This window comes from Rhipicephalus sanguineus, chromosome 1 (assembly GCF_013339695.2).
Source record: "Rhipicephalus sanguineus isolate Rsan-2018 chromosome 1, BIME_Rsan_1.4, whole genome shotgun sequence".
In the NCBI taxonomy this organism is placed as follows: Eukaryota; Metazoa; Arthropoda; class Arachnida; order Ixodida; family Ixodidae; genus Rhipicephalus; species Rhipicephalus sanguineus.
This window is the reverse complement of record NC_051176.1, coordinates 59,628,684-59,642,365: the sequence shown is the minus strand read 5'-3', so window position 1 is coordinate 59,642,365 and position 13,682 is coordinate 59,628,684.

The window sequence follows — 13,682 nt, the reverse complement described above, 5'->3', positions numbered from 1 at the left end:
AGGCGCAAGCGTCCAATAAAGGTTCTTTCTCTTCACCTCAGGCTAGACAGTTGTCTAAGTCGGCATGCTCTCTTGAACGGCGCAGAGTTCAACAGCTTCACTGGGCAATTATGTCAGAAGGAATGAGCGTCAATCAGTATTCTTTCGCGTGCCTTCTTTTGATGATTGTCGCGTGGTAGACCGAGCGGCCCTTACACAGCAATAAGGTTTAGTCTACTTCTCACACAACATCAAGCTCATTCAGTACATTCAGCAAAAGCGCGCTGAAGCGCCAGCTCATGTAAAATTATCGTGTTTGTGTGCCCTTCGCACAATTCATGTACAACTCATCGAAAATTCGTATTTTCAATGGCAAAATTTTCAAACTTTATTGGTGTTTTAAAATAAATATGCGAGCCAATGAAGCGGCCGCGTGACCAAGCGAGTGCTGCATAATAGTTTACTCAAATGACTATTGCGCTGTTTATCATCATAAACTCCATAATTTTTCATGCGTCTTTTGAAGTTTTTGCAGCCAAATAGTTCTCGTTCTTTTGCATATATCGCTCATCTTCAAAGTGATGCTATACATTTTTTAAAGGCGAAAGCATTTCGACGTCGGCTCAACGAGAATGTTGTCCATCCGTCTTTTCGTACTATGCTCATGTAAGACGATCACTGCTAAAAAAATTTTTTCGCTAAGGTACTCGAGTTTGAGCCCGAGCCCGCACGCTCCGAGGGCGAGTGTCTTAGCCACAAGCCTATAGACATTTGTTTTCTGCCAGAAAAATGTGAATATATATGACCTACATTGAAGGGAGGACAGTTGAGATCAGCAAAATTCAAACTTATGAAATGTCCATGCCAAACACGCGCTTCGGTGGTCGCGGGATACACGTGCCATGGCATAGCGTTCGAGACGCTGACGTGTGCTAGAGAGGAGATGAAAGACATATACCAATGTCGCCCAAAAACGGCGCTCCAGGGACGGCTTCTACCTACAATAAAACTCAATACTTAGGCATCACATACAACTCCCTCAGGAGATTTTATGTTGCATTTTTTAACTATGGAAGACTTGCAGGTCATGCTGCTTCAGACCATTTCTTTAAAACTCGCCACGACGTTATATTCGCACGACAAAGGTGCTCACTTCTTTCTACACGTGAACTACTGGAAATAAAGCCCCTGTAATCGGTTGCACACACACACACACAAAAAATGCCCCCACCTCCCCGAAGGGAATCGTGAGGAAATGCGAATGCATTTCTTGCGCCGAGAGTACACGGCGTAGTAATTTTAATGGCGTAAAGCTGGACACATCGACGCGCTCAAGTGTCTCCCTTTTTAGGCGCCTCTTTCAACGAACGCTTCCTACGTGCGTTCGTAATCACCTCATGGATGTTGCCACCGCCTTCAATGCAGCACAAACGCGTTTAGAACGTGCTGTTTTCAGGCTGTGCCAAGGCAGCACAAACGCTACAAACGCGTTTCAAACGCACTGCATTGAGGCAGTGGCGCAGGGAGGAGAGAGAGCGAACGGCGAGAGAAGGAGTGGAGAAGCACTGCACCTACCCTCGCGCGCGCCTGCAGCTGTTGCTATGGGAGAGGGAGTGAGAGCGGACAGGCGCGCGGACAACGCCGGGTGTCTCACATAGCCCGACTAAGAAATGCCTTCGCATTTGAAAAAACGTTACGCCCGTCTTTACGAGGTACAGCCGCGCAAACAAAGGAATCATTTTCTTAGTTTGGATACAGATGCATCCTCCAAAATATAAATGCACTCAGCTCGCCTGCTATGTTGTTAGAAGCATGCTTAACATAGAAGAGAACTGAGCAATACACTCATCTTGGTTTCACGCACTTTTAAATGCGGTGGTTGATGTTGCAATGTATAGGCATGGGAAAGAAATAAACAAGAATACTGTTTCTTTTTTTTCACGAATCTCTAGTCTAGCACGGCATGAAAGCCATGTCTAATGCAAAGGAGTGACGCGCGGCAGGGGCGCCGCGAGCAACGAGGGCGAGCACGAACGCTACCGTTCAAGGCAGTGCAAGCAGGCAGAGTGCGCAGAGCATGACTAGCTTGAGAGTGAGGATGCACTGCACGCGGGTACGAGGAAAGAGAATGAGAGCGAGAATGAGTTTTACGCGCGTGTCTATCATTATGTTTACACGTGACCTTAAGAAGAGGCGGTGTCCACGTCACCGATTTCGACCCAATATGGCGCTCGCTTGGACAAAGGGTGTCACCACCCTGCGTCCTGGGGAGGCGGTACTTACTTCGAGGCCTCTTTTCAGACGGATACGTCGCGCCATCTCATGGCGTCGTATGAAACGCCGTGTTGGCAGCGTTTTGAAACAGGATTGTAAAAAGCGTGCATTACACTGCGCTTTTCGCAGGACCTTAGCTCTTGCTTCTTCATTACATGAGCAGGCTCACACTGCCAGGCACGTGGGCGCGTCCGCACTAGTACGCGTGCTGCGATTGGCGTCGCCATCTTTAATAAGACGTCATAGTCTTTCTCCGGTACGTCTCGTCAATTAATCGCGTTTGTCCGTTGTATTGTGACGTAAGAGATCGCGCTAGCGTCGTGTTCAGTTGGTTTTTGGACTCTCCATGGGTCGGACGCCCGTCGTACGTTCCAAAGAGGAGCAGTAGCAGTACAAGGAATTTTGGTGTGCCCAAAAGCACGAGTGGGCCCGTCGCCGTCGAGTCGCTGACACCAACAACCATCGGGCAAGTGAAACCAAGCGCATGCGCGACGCCATGCCGTCGGAACTCTTCCCCAGCTTCGCTGTCAGTACACGTAAATAATTCCAGGAGAACGGACCCAAGCAGCACACCGACATTGGATCGATCTTGGGCCAAGTTTGCGAATGTCGCAGCTACGTTGGCCCGACGTCGGTGAATTACGCTCGCGCTACTTTCATCCACATCGGCCCGATGCCGGCTAGCCGGTGTTGGGCCGACGTGGGCTTACTGACATTGGGCTGATGTGGGCTTTCCAGCATCGGTGTGATATGGGCTTGCCGTTATTAAGCCGATGTTGACAAGGTTTCACTGGGCCTAGCTAGCCGATGTTAGCGTAGTGTCAGCCCCGCCGACGTCGGGAATTCCCCGGTGTGACCGTTTGCAGTCATTATTATGGTGTTTTAGCAGCGGTAGTTTGCCGTGTGGGTAGTATAGTAATAGTGTACCGTCGTGGTCTGCACGTAGCTAGTTTAGATGGCGATACCTGCGGTAGTTGCTCGATGCGTACAGGAACTTGGTTAGGATGGCTCATACACGTGTTATAAAGTAAAATGGCTGCGTGCCGACCACGGCAGTACGATATTACCGCGGCTACTGTGTCATAAGGCAGCACTGATAAACCATCCTACTGGCAGTCACACAGCATTCACCGACTCGGCACCATTGGCTCTGTATACGCAAATACTTCGTAATGACAACAATGTCTCCACCGGGGTCTGGGTGTGCCATTCGAATCCAAAATTTTGTGGAAGCGTGCAAGGCCGAGAAGAAAAATAAGTATTTTCTCCAACACAATTAGAAGGCCTGCTGCACCAACTATGCATGCGTCTGGATAATGAAGGAACAACACAATTGCAAGGTGATAAACATTTTATTCACACGTATGTACACACACCAGCAGTTCTGAAAGAATTATGCCATAAAGGAATACCTAAACATTCATAGATACCATAGCCAACGTCTAAAGAGATTCCACAGCCACCGTATTCCTCCTTAAGAAAAGCAGGAAAATCCTGATCGAAAATGGGGTCAGGCGAAGAGATTTCTTCAATGTTATTCACGGCACGTTTACAATAAATATTTAAACAACTAGATTGGGAAAAATATGAATAAGGATTAACGGTGAGCATCTCAGCTCCTTGCGCTTGCGGACGATATCGTGGTGTTCAGCAATGACAGTGACGAATCGCAAAAAAAAAATAATTGGAGATATAAACGAAGGAAGCGTTAAAGTAGAGTTAAAGATGGGCATGCAGCAAGCAAAGGTAACGTTTACGACGTTGTGCCAAACAAACACAACGAACCCTTTAAATTTCCCTTCTTTCGTTCAGACAAAGGTAATGTTAGGCGGACCGGCGAAACCATACCCTAAAAACACTAGAAGAATATGTATACGCGTAGGCTACTTACTAACAGATGATTCCTCCGATGTTGATAAAATTCATCAATGAATAAGGTTGGGTTGGTTCGCAAACGTTAGGCATTCGCAACACATGACCGGGAATTTAATTACCGCTATGCCTGAAGCGGAAATTTGCAGTTTTGCCATTGATAACTTACGGGGCAAAAACAATAATAAAGAAACTAGTGCAGGCGACGAGAAAAACACTGCGATTGGTTCCGCAAGATCCCATGCACTCTTCATCTAAACAACGTATAATCATACCCTTATCACACGGGTACCCGCAAACTCCGTTTAACTCCCTCGTCTTTACGTCAACGGAGATGCGATCCGTGTCACACGGTCTCCCTTTCGCCAAGGAAGTTAAACGGAGAGTTTCGCAAAGGGAGTTCGGTGACCTCCATTAGCGTCAGAATGGAGTACTCTCGTCCACAGTAATCCCTAGTTAGGGAGAAAACTGCAAGCAAAAGACAGCCGCAGTGAACATGATAATGAATTTCACAAATATTAAGAGCTATTTCACCGTATAATCCATTGATAACACGCGTTTACCTAAGAAAAAACACATATAAGTGCACATACTCTCCGCACCATGCCTCGCGAAGAACCGTCGTGCCACATCACCGAGTCCGTGCGCACCGTTGTGTTCACTTCTGTGCATCTCGTTCGTTCTTATTGCGTCACCAAAAGTCATAGCAGTCAGTGACGCTGGTTCTTCCTTCTTCGGTCGACCACGGCAGTCGTGCCGGCAGCGCGTGCAAACTCTTGTGGGACCCATCCGCAGCAAGGACTTCGTGGACTGAACGTGAGACCTGTGGTCATCCGATATTGGAAAGGACAACGTGATCTAGGAGGTAGCACCGGGATTCGATCCCGCGACCTTCGGGTCAGCAGCCGAGAGCCATAACCACTAGACCACCGTGGCAGGGCATTCACAATGGTATAGAGCGCCAATACTAGAGAAAACACGAGCAAGAGGACAAGGACGCAGCGCATTCTTCAAACTAAAATTTATTGTAAAAGCGCAAACATATATATATATATATACGCAGAGGAAAATAACCAAGCCAAAAAAGAAAAGAAAGAAAGAATCCCGGGTGTGAACAACAAAAAGAAACATAAAAAATTGTCAGGCTAGAAAAAAAAGGTTCGACGTCTTTGCTATAGGTGCGCTTGCGCGAGAATTCAGTTCTGGATATAGTATTCGCAGAAAATACATCCGTAAGCTTGCTATTTACGTTTCCCTTTAGCACTCGAGTAGGAGCAGCCGACCAAGGTTTTGCAAGGCGATGATGCCGCGTGCGAGAATGCCGAACAATCAGAGCCCTACGGCGGAGCGGCTCGCCGTCTGCTTGCCTCGACGCATCCCACAATCCCTCGCTCTTTTGCCGGTCACCTATTATAGAAGCAAGGGTCTGCTGGTTGTTCACTGTGGTGATCTCTGCCGAAAAAAAGTACCGGAATCCCTCAGCGTATCCGTCTTACGATTTTGCCTTTCCTGTCGCACATGTCTACGCACCCACACTTAAAGATATTCTGGCCGGAGTAAAAAAAAAAAGTAGCACTGGCTTAGCTCGGCTATGCCAGGATAACGTAGCGTTAGCAAAGGTTCAGCTCATTGTTCTTAGCTTTCCTGATTGTCTAGGATTAGCTTGAGTATAATGCTTACTGCTGCTCCAATGACACACACATCGTATACATATTATGTGGCACATGTATATTTATTTTGCCAGGCAGCTACATCGGGATCCGATGAGTTAAGCTTTTGCGCTCTTCTGCGCCGTGGAGCAGTATTTGCGCTTTCCTTCTCCATGGCTAAACCACACTGGTAAACGCCAGTCAGAGGCGCTATCAAGCGGCTCCAGCGCAGTGTCAGACAGCGACTGCACAGCGAAGGCGAATAGCTGCGCGCGTGCCGGCGCCGGTACGTCTACCTCGGCTACGACGTCACTCCTCTGGAAAGCGCAGACCGACGGCAGCGAGTCGCGCGCAGCAGCGGCGGAGTGCGCGGGAGGTGCCGGCTCCGATGCGCCAGCTGCGTGACATCACTGATCCTCGCGCATGCGCAGCACGGCTCTTGAGGAGCCACGCGAGACTGACTCGGCTAGGCCAGTGTAGCTAACGCTACAAAACCTCCTCCCGCAATGATTATCCCTCCGTCGGGAAGGCTACCCTACCCTGCCTTGTCAGGCGAGTTTCGCGACAACGGGGGGAGGGGGGGGGGGGGGCTGAGGTTGAAGGAAAGGAAGAGGTGCCAATTCTGCAGCCCCTCTTGGGAGCACGGCTCCGCCTGCTGCAATGGTAGGTGGCTAACAATGGTGTGCGCTCCCCCCCCCCCCCCCCAGCATGTCTTAGCGGCATGCCGTCTGAGAAAGGCGTTCGTCGAACAAGTTCATCGCTTGTTGCAACGTGTCGCTACATGAAAACATTGCGTGCACCATATTTAAACGCCATTTTTATGGTACCTCACGTTTAATAATAATAATAATAATAATAATAATAATAATAATAATAATAATAATAATAATAATAATAAATTTGCGCAGCTTGTACTGAATCGTGCAAAGCTGGGGCAGAGCACAGCTGGTCGGCACTCGGCTGGTTCTGGCTTGACTGGGCATACGTGCATTCACATGCCGATGCACGAAGTGTACACGTGATCACTGTGTTAATCACGGTTCGCTTGGGAATCGCTTGGAAATCAGAACACCAAGTAGCCTAATTACTTTATAGCTTATTTAGCTTAACTAGGCTAATTAGCTTAATTTGCCCAATTTGCATATCAAGGCTTGACCTCGCTTAGCTTGCATCGCATGTCAACCTAGGCTTAGTTATAGCCTAATTAGCTTGATTGGCCTAATTTGCATATTTGAGGTTTGGTGTCGATTAGCTTCCATCCTACGTGGAAAAATAGCGCTATACGACGGGACAAGAAAGGACACAGACCACGGCGCTGACTAACAACCAAATGTGTTTGTTCTTCCATTAAGCATATATTTAATATACTGCGCCACTATTGCAATGAAACAACAGAAAAAAATAAGACTCAGCCTGCGCAGAGGAAATGAAGCGATCAATGGCAGAGGAATTCAATATTCTTCGGAAGTAGGGAAATCAAGGAGAGGCTTACACGTGCCTCACCGCCATTGTGGGTATGATAAGTTTCTGAAATGAGACGCGCGCGAGATTCCACAGTACCATTCGTCATGGTACTGTGGAATCTCGTTGATAAGTTTTTCATGGGAACCGGGAAATGAAACGTATTATGCAAAATTGGTATAACTAAAGAGGTTAAAAACCGGAGGAAAATATGCATACTCTGTCAAGAACTCACTTTTAATGAGCAACATTCAAGTAGCTGATCGATTTGCGCTGCACTTTCTTCTTTTCAACGCCTAGGAGTAAATTTTTCTGAAAAGTGAAAAAAATCATAATAATAAGTCACGCCATATCCACGAAGTGCATGATGTTAGTGGAGCTTGCTCGGGGATGATCGGGTAACCCGTGAATCCCGCGTACAAATTCCTCTATCGTCATATGAAAACGTGACCACGTTTTTATATATATACACATTATATACACAATGTTTCTTGGGTGTTCATGCTGAGTAGCGGTAGCTAAGTGCACTGAGTGAGCTCCCGGCGAAGAGAAAGGAAGCACGCCGAGAGCAAGCGCTCTATATGGGCGCGGCCCTCTAGCAGTCACCTATCTAACGAGAGCACGCGTCGAGTGTGGAGCGGAATGTGCGGCGCCGCCTCAGCGGCGGCAGCCCATCTAGTGAGCGCGCTTGAATCACCGGATGGATGGATGGATGCTATGAGCGTCCCCTTTATAACGGGGCGGTGACATGTCTGCCACCAGGCTCGAAGGAAGAAGAAGAAAAAAAAAAGAAAAAAAAACTTCCTTGTTTCAAGTTGGCTTAATACCTTATCTACACTGATTAAATCTATGTTATTATACCAAAAAATATAAATTCACGGTCCATCTCTCTGCCTCTTAAGGCAGAATGACCTTATTTTTCCCCATTATTTATTTTTGTACTTTATCTCTACTTTTCTGCCACCAATGCTCTAACCGTCTCTTACTTATTTCTATCGCGGACGTGTTCAGCTTTCCAATGTTGTCCCTAAAACCCAAGGCTTCATGTAGACTCGTGCCCACACGTATACCTGGGTGAATATCGCCACATTCAATCAGTACATGTTCCATCGTTTCCTTAGTTCCCCCGCAGCATGTACATTGTTCTTCTTCGTTACTGAATCTCGCTTTATAACTACGCGTTCTAAGGCAGCCCGACCTTGATGCAAACAGCAAAGCGCTTCCCTTTGAATTATCATAAAACCTTTCCCTCCTTATTTCGTTTTTTTCCTTTTCGGTAGTTACTCAGAGCCGGCTTCTTTTCCATCGCTGCCATCCAATAGGTACTCCCCGCCTGTCTGACCATCCGCTTAATTCTCCTTGTTGCCATATCGCCCGCACTGCTAGCCGTATATTTACTGGTGAGCCTCCTAGTTCTTTTTCTCCACTGCGTGTCAACGCTTTTTCTATACAAATACCTGAAAACCTTCTCTGCCCATCTACTCTTCTTCATTTTCCTCAGCCTCTCTTCGAATCTCATTTTGCTCTGAGCTTCCCTCACTTCAAAGCCTGTCCATCCCATATCACCCTTTACAGCTCATTTGTCCTCTTCCCGTGAGCGCCCAGCGCGAGGCGGCCCACCGTCCTTTGATTTACATTCATTCCTGATTGTACCTCTGACTTCATCCACACCACTGAGTTCCCAAATGTAAGCCCCGGGACCATCACACCCTTCCACGGCCCTAGAAGCACCTCGTAGCTATTGTATCCCCATAAAGCTCTGTGCTTCATAATTGCAGCATTCCTCTTTCCCTTTGCTACCGATGCTTTCTCTTGTACCTCCATATATCTGTCCCCCTTGTTTATCCATACTCCGAGGTACTTGTACTCGCTTACCCTCGGTATTTTTTGGCCCTGTATTATGACCGCATGGTCTTCGTGATCATTGAATACCATCAATCCACATTCTGTTGCACTAAATCCTAGTCCTAGAGCCTCACATTCCCTTCCGCATATATCTGCCAGTCGCTGTATATCATCTTGACTGTCCGCAAATAAGACAATATCATCAGCATAAAATAGACATGGAAGCTTCTGCTCAACCATCGTGCCGACCTGCTTGTGTGACAAATTAAATCCAATGTTGCTACCTTCTAGCGCTTTTTCCATCCTCACCATGTACAGCATGAATAACAGCGGGGACAAAGGACATCCCTGTCTCAGCCCCTTGCTAATTTCAACGCTGTCCTTGCTACTTATTCCTTCCCATTCTATACAAACTGTATTTTCTCGGTATATTTCCCTCAAAAGCTGTATACAGTCGTCCCCTATGCCCACTTCTTTCAATATATCCCACAAAATTTCCTGATTAACGTTGTCATACGCCCCCCGTGATATCTAGATAAGCTACGTATAAGGGCCTGTTTTCTATTTTCGATATTTCTATACATTGGGTAAGAACAAACAGATTATCGTCTAACCGCCTGTCGATTCGAAATCCATTCTGAAGATCTCCCAAAATATCATTTTGTTCTACCCACGCTTCTATTTTTAATTTTACTGCCTGCATCGCCAACCTGTATAGCACCGATGTAATGGTTAGCGGTCTATACGAGCGAATGTTATTCTTTTCTCCCCTGCCTTTATAGATTAAGTTCATTCTACTTTTTCGCCAACTGTCTGGTATTTCCCTCTCCTGTAAGCACTTTTCTACGGCTTTCAGCAATGCTTCTTTAGTTTTATGTCCGAGTTCGTTAATGAGGCTGACGGGAACACCATCTAAGCCCGGAGTAGTGCGCTTAGGAATTTTTCCTTCGGCCTTCTTCCAATTGAAATTCTCTAGTACTACATCTTCGTCGGTTGCACTCCTTTGCGTACTTTTACTCACCGGGGGAATCCCCTGGGCGACCTTTTTAAACGAATCGGCTGTTATCTTTCGGATGTAACCTAGCGCTTCATACCCTTCCAATTGATTTCCTCCTTCATCTACCAAACGTTGTTGCATTGTGACAGACTTGCAACCCAGCGCTTTTAGGTGGCTCCAAAATATTCTAGGCGCGGCCTTCTTCTTTTCGCGAATCTCTGTCATCCAGCGTTCACTTTCACCTTTAATTTTTGCCTCGACTAATTTCTGCACAATGGATTTTTGCTCTAAATATATTTCCCATATTTGGTTGACTTCGTCCTGTGGCCGATTCTCCTTTTTTGCCTGTCTGTGCTCCCGTGATGCCTCACGTCGCTTCACGATCGCTTCCCGGATTTCTTTCTTCCACCAACTTTTTGGCTTTCTCTTTCCTTTCCAACAAATAGTTTTCTTCTCTTTTTCGATTTGCTTTCGTGATTACATGTAGCAGCTCACTATACTTCCAGTCTTTGCCTGGTAGTTCGTCTACTTTTTCTCGACTCTTGCGGCTATATTTGTTATTTGTTTGTCATTTAGATACAAGCTGCCAAACTTTGATTCTATGTTCTTATTTTCAGTTTTATATCCCATTTGTAATATTATGCGTTTATGATCACTACCCAAGCTGTTAATGCCTTCCTCGTCTATTCTCATCTCTCTAAGTTTGTCATATTTTCCTTCTGTCATGAGACAATAATCAATGCTCGATTGCCTGTTTCCGACTTCCCACGTGATCTGCCCCTCACACTTTGGCCCCACGTTAACTACCTCAAGACTATGTTGCTCGCAGAGATCTAGCAATAACTTGCCATTGGTGTGTGAATAACCGTCAAGGCCATGAATGTGAGCGTTCATGTCCCCTAGAAGGATTATTTCGGCATCATGACCAAATTCTTTAATATCGGTGCTTATGCATTTCACTATCTCCAGATTCTTTTCTCTGCCGTTATTCCCCGTCCACAAGTAAGCTACACCTAGCCACGTTTTCTTTCCACCTACTGTGCCCGAAACCCATATGTGCTCTGAACACGTTTGTTTCACTCTATCCCATTTTGTTCTGCTATGAATTAGCATTCCAACACCCCCACCTCTCCTTTCTGATGTGATCCTGTTACATCCTTCCCAAATATAATTGTCAATATGTGGGGGCTCTTCCAAGTCTCTAAGGTGTGTTTCTGTAACCGCATAAACACCTATCTGTTCCTTGTTTAACTGTTCCTCAATCTCTAACCATTTTGCCTTTTTTTGCCACCCTGCATGTTAATGTAACTAATTGCAAACGCGCCTTCTCCCTTCTTTTACCTTTTCCCTGGTTTTTCGCTATACTGCCTGTCAAAGAGTCCCCCTGGTTGTTTTCCTCATTACAAGCTACCCTGGGCACCGAAGGGCCCGCGTGCCCCCCCAAAAAAGCTACTGCGCGTCCTGCAAGTCGCCACCCCACCTCATGACCAAGCCTTCTATCGAAGTGTATTCCGTCTCTTCGAAAACCACCCCACCTGTGCACCTCTCTGTTTATTTCCGCTACCTCGATGCCTTTCTCTCGACTCATCTGCCATATCTCTTTGTTTGCGTCGACAACCGGACTTTGCAGGTTGCACTCACGCACCGGTACCTCCGGTATTGTGCATACCACTATCTGCACCTGAGGGGAAATGGCGCGCATGTCATCGACCCCTTTCGCCAATGTGGTCGCTAGTTCGGCTGATTCTTCATTCAAGACGTCGTTTAGACCTCCCGCGATTATCACGAGGTTACGTCCATTAGCCTTAGTTGCGAGTTTTGCGCTAGCTTGTCTCGTCGCTGATCCCAGTCCATGTCCCGGGAACTTCCCTATTAAAACTCGTTTGTCGCCTCTCACCCTTTCCTTGACTGCTTCTGCGCATCTAACTAAATTCGAGTCCCCGGCGATTATCACGTGCTCCGACTTTTCTGCAGGACTGTCCCGCACCTGGCCACTGCCTCGGTTGCTAGCGCGTGCCACTGCTGCTTTGTCCCCTCCCCTTCCCAAAACTACTTCGCGGAAGCTAGGTCCTGTGACCCTTGCACCTGTCTTTTCCAAACCTGTTTCCCCCTTCGCGTCTACCACTGTGGGGGTCGATGCCCCGCTGCTCCCGCTATCGCTTGCTTCCTTGTTCACCATGACTACCTTTGCTAACCCCTCCTCGGCTGACTTAAGCCTTTCCCCCATAGCCATAGTTTTTTCCCGCTCTGTCACCAACGCATTCTCCAGCTCGGCGATTCTTACCATGAGCTCATTCTGGGCAGCCATCATAATTTCCATTTTCGCCTCTAACTCGCATTGCTTACACTTGGCGTCAGCTCCCTCTGTCTTCTGATCCGTACAAACCTCTATTTTCCATCCCATTCCGCACCCTGAACACTTTACGGTCTTTTTGACCATGGCTAGATCGTTCACACGGCGGATTAGATACACTTAAAGCCAAATGGTATCACAAAACTCCGCAAGTATGCTACACTTCAAAGCACATATGTACCTTTCAGCCAGGTGGTGGCCGAACAAACAAATAAAAAAAACCCAGGCGACTGTCACACAGGACACAGTACAAAGTTGTAAGCCCTATTAAGCTTCAATCTAGTGGCTTATGTACTGATATAACTAAAAAAAACAAGCTCGAATCATGCAAAAAAAAAAAAAACTTATCTGACGCTGTCATTCCAGAGCCCACGAAAAACACGTCCGTCCGTCTTCGATGACCGCCTTTAGCTTTTTGTACACAACATCAGCTTTTAGCTTTGCACATCTGCGCCTCTAGCGGGAGCGATCAGAACTAGCGGATACGGCGCGATGGAGAAGGCGCGAGCATAAGCTTGGCGAGCAAGCTCCTAAAAGAAGATGCAGTCTGCTCACGCTGCTCTGCATTCGCGTCGAATATACGAAGTGCGTCCAAATGTTCAAGTGCGTCGCTTGCTGTTGGCAGCGATCTTTTCGCCGCACAACCGGCGCTGCTGCGGCCAAAGCGGCTCTGCAACGTGCAGATCGTGGCTTGTTGGAACGCGGTTTGAGCTGGTATGCCGACTATAAACGTAGGGTTTATAGATATATCGGCGCACGATCCACTTTCACAGCCGTATTATCCAATTTCGGGCAAGAAATGTGATCGTATTAAACGCAAGAAAATGCGTTATTTCCAAGGGACGTTGGCCGAGAATAAATGAAAAACGTTTTAGGCCGAAAAACGTATTATGGATAATCGTATCAACGAGATTCCACTGTATTTTGACAGGAATGTCGTATCTTTAAAAGACGGCTGGCAACCATAATCAGTACAATGAAGATAATTGGTCATCTCTCGCTTGTTTTTGAACCTTGTTCGAATGCTCGCGCACGTGGTCATTAGCGCACCACCCCGTTTGACCACCATAATAAGGACCGCAGGAAAGAGGAATCTTGTACACAACATCGTCACAACACTCAACAAACTTCGGCCTGTGCTTCTTATTGCATCATTTTGTCTTCTCGATCTTTCGATTGAGTTCTCACAATGATCTGCGGAGGCTGAGTCTTCTTACTGTGTTGCTGTTTCAGTACGATAGTTGCGAGTATA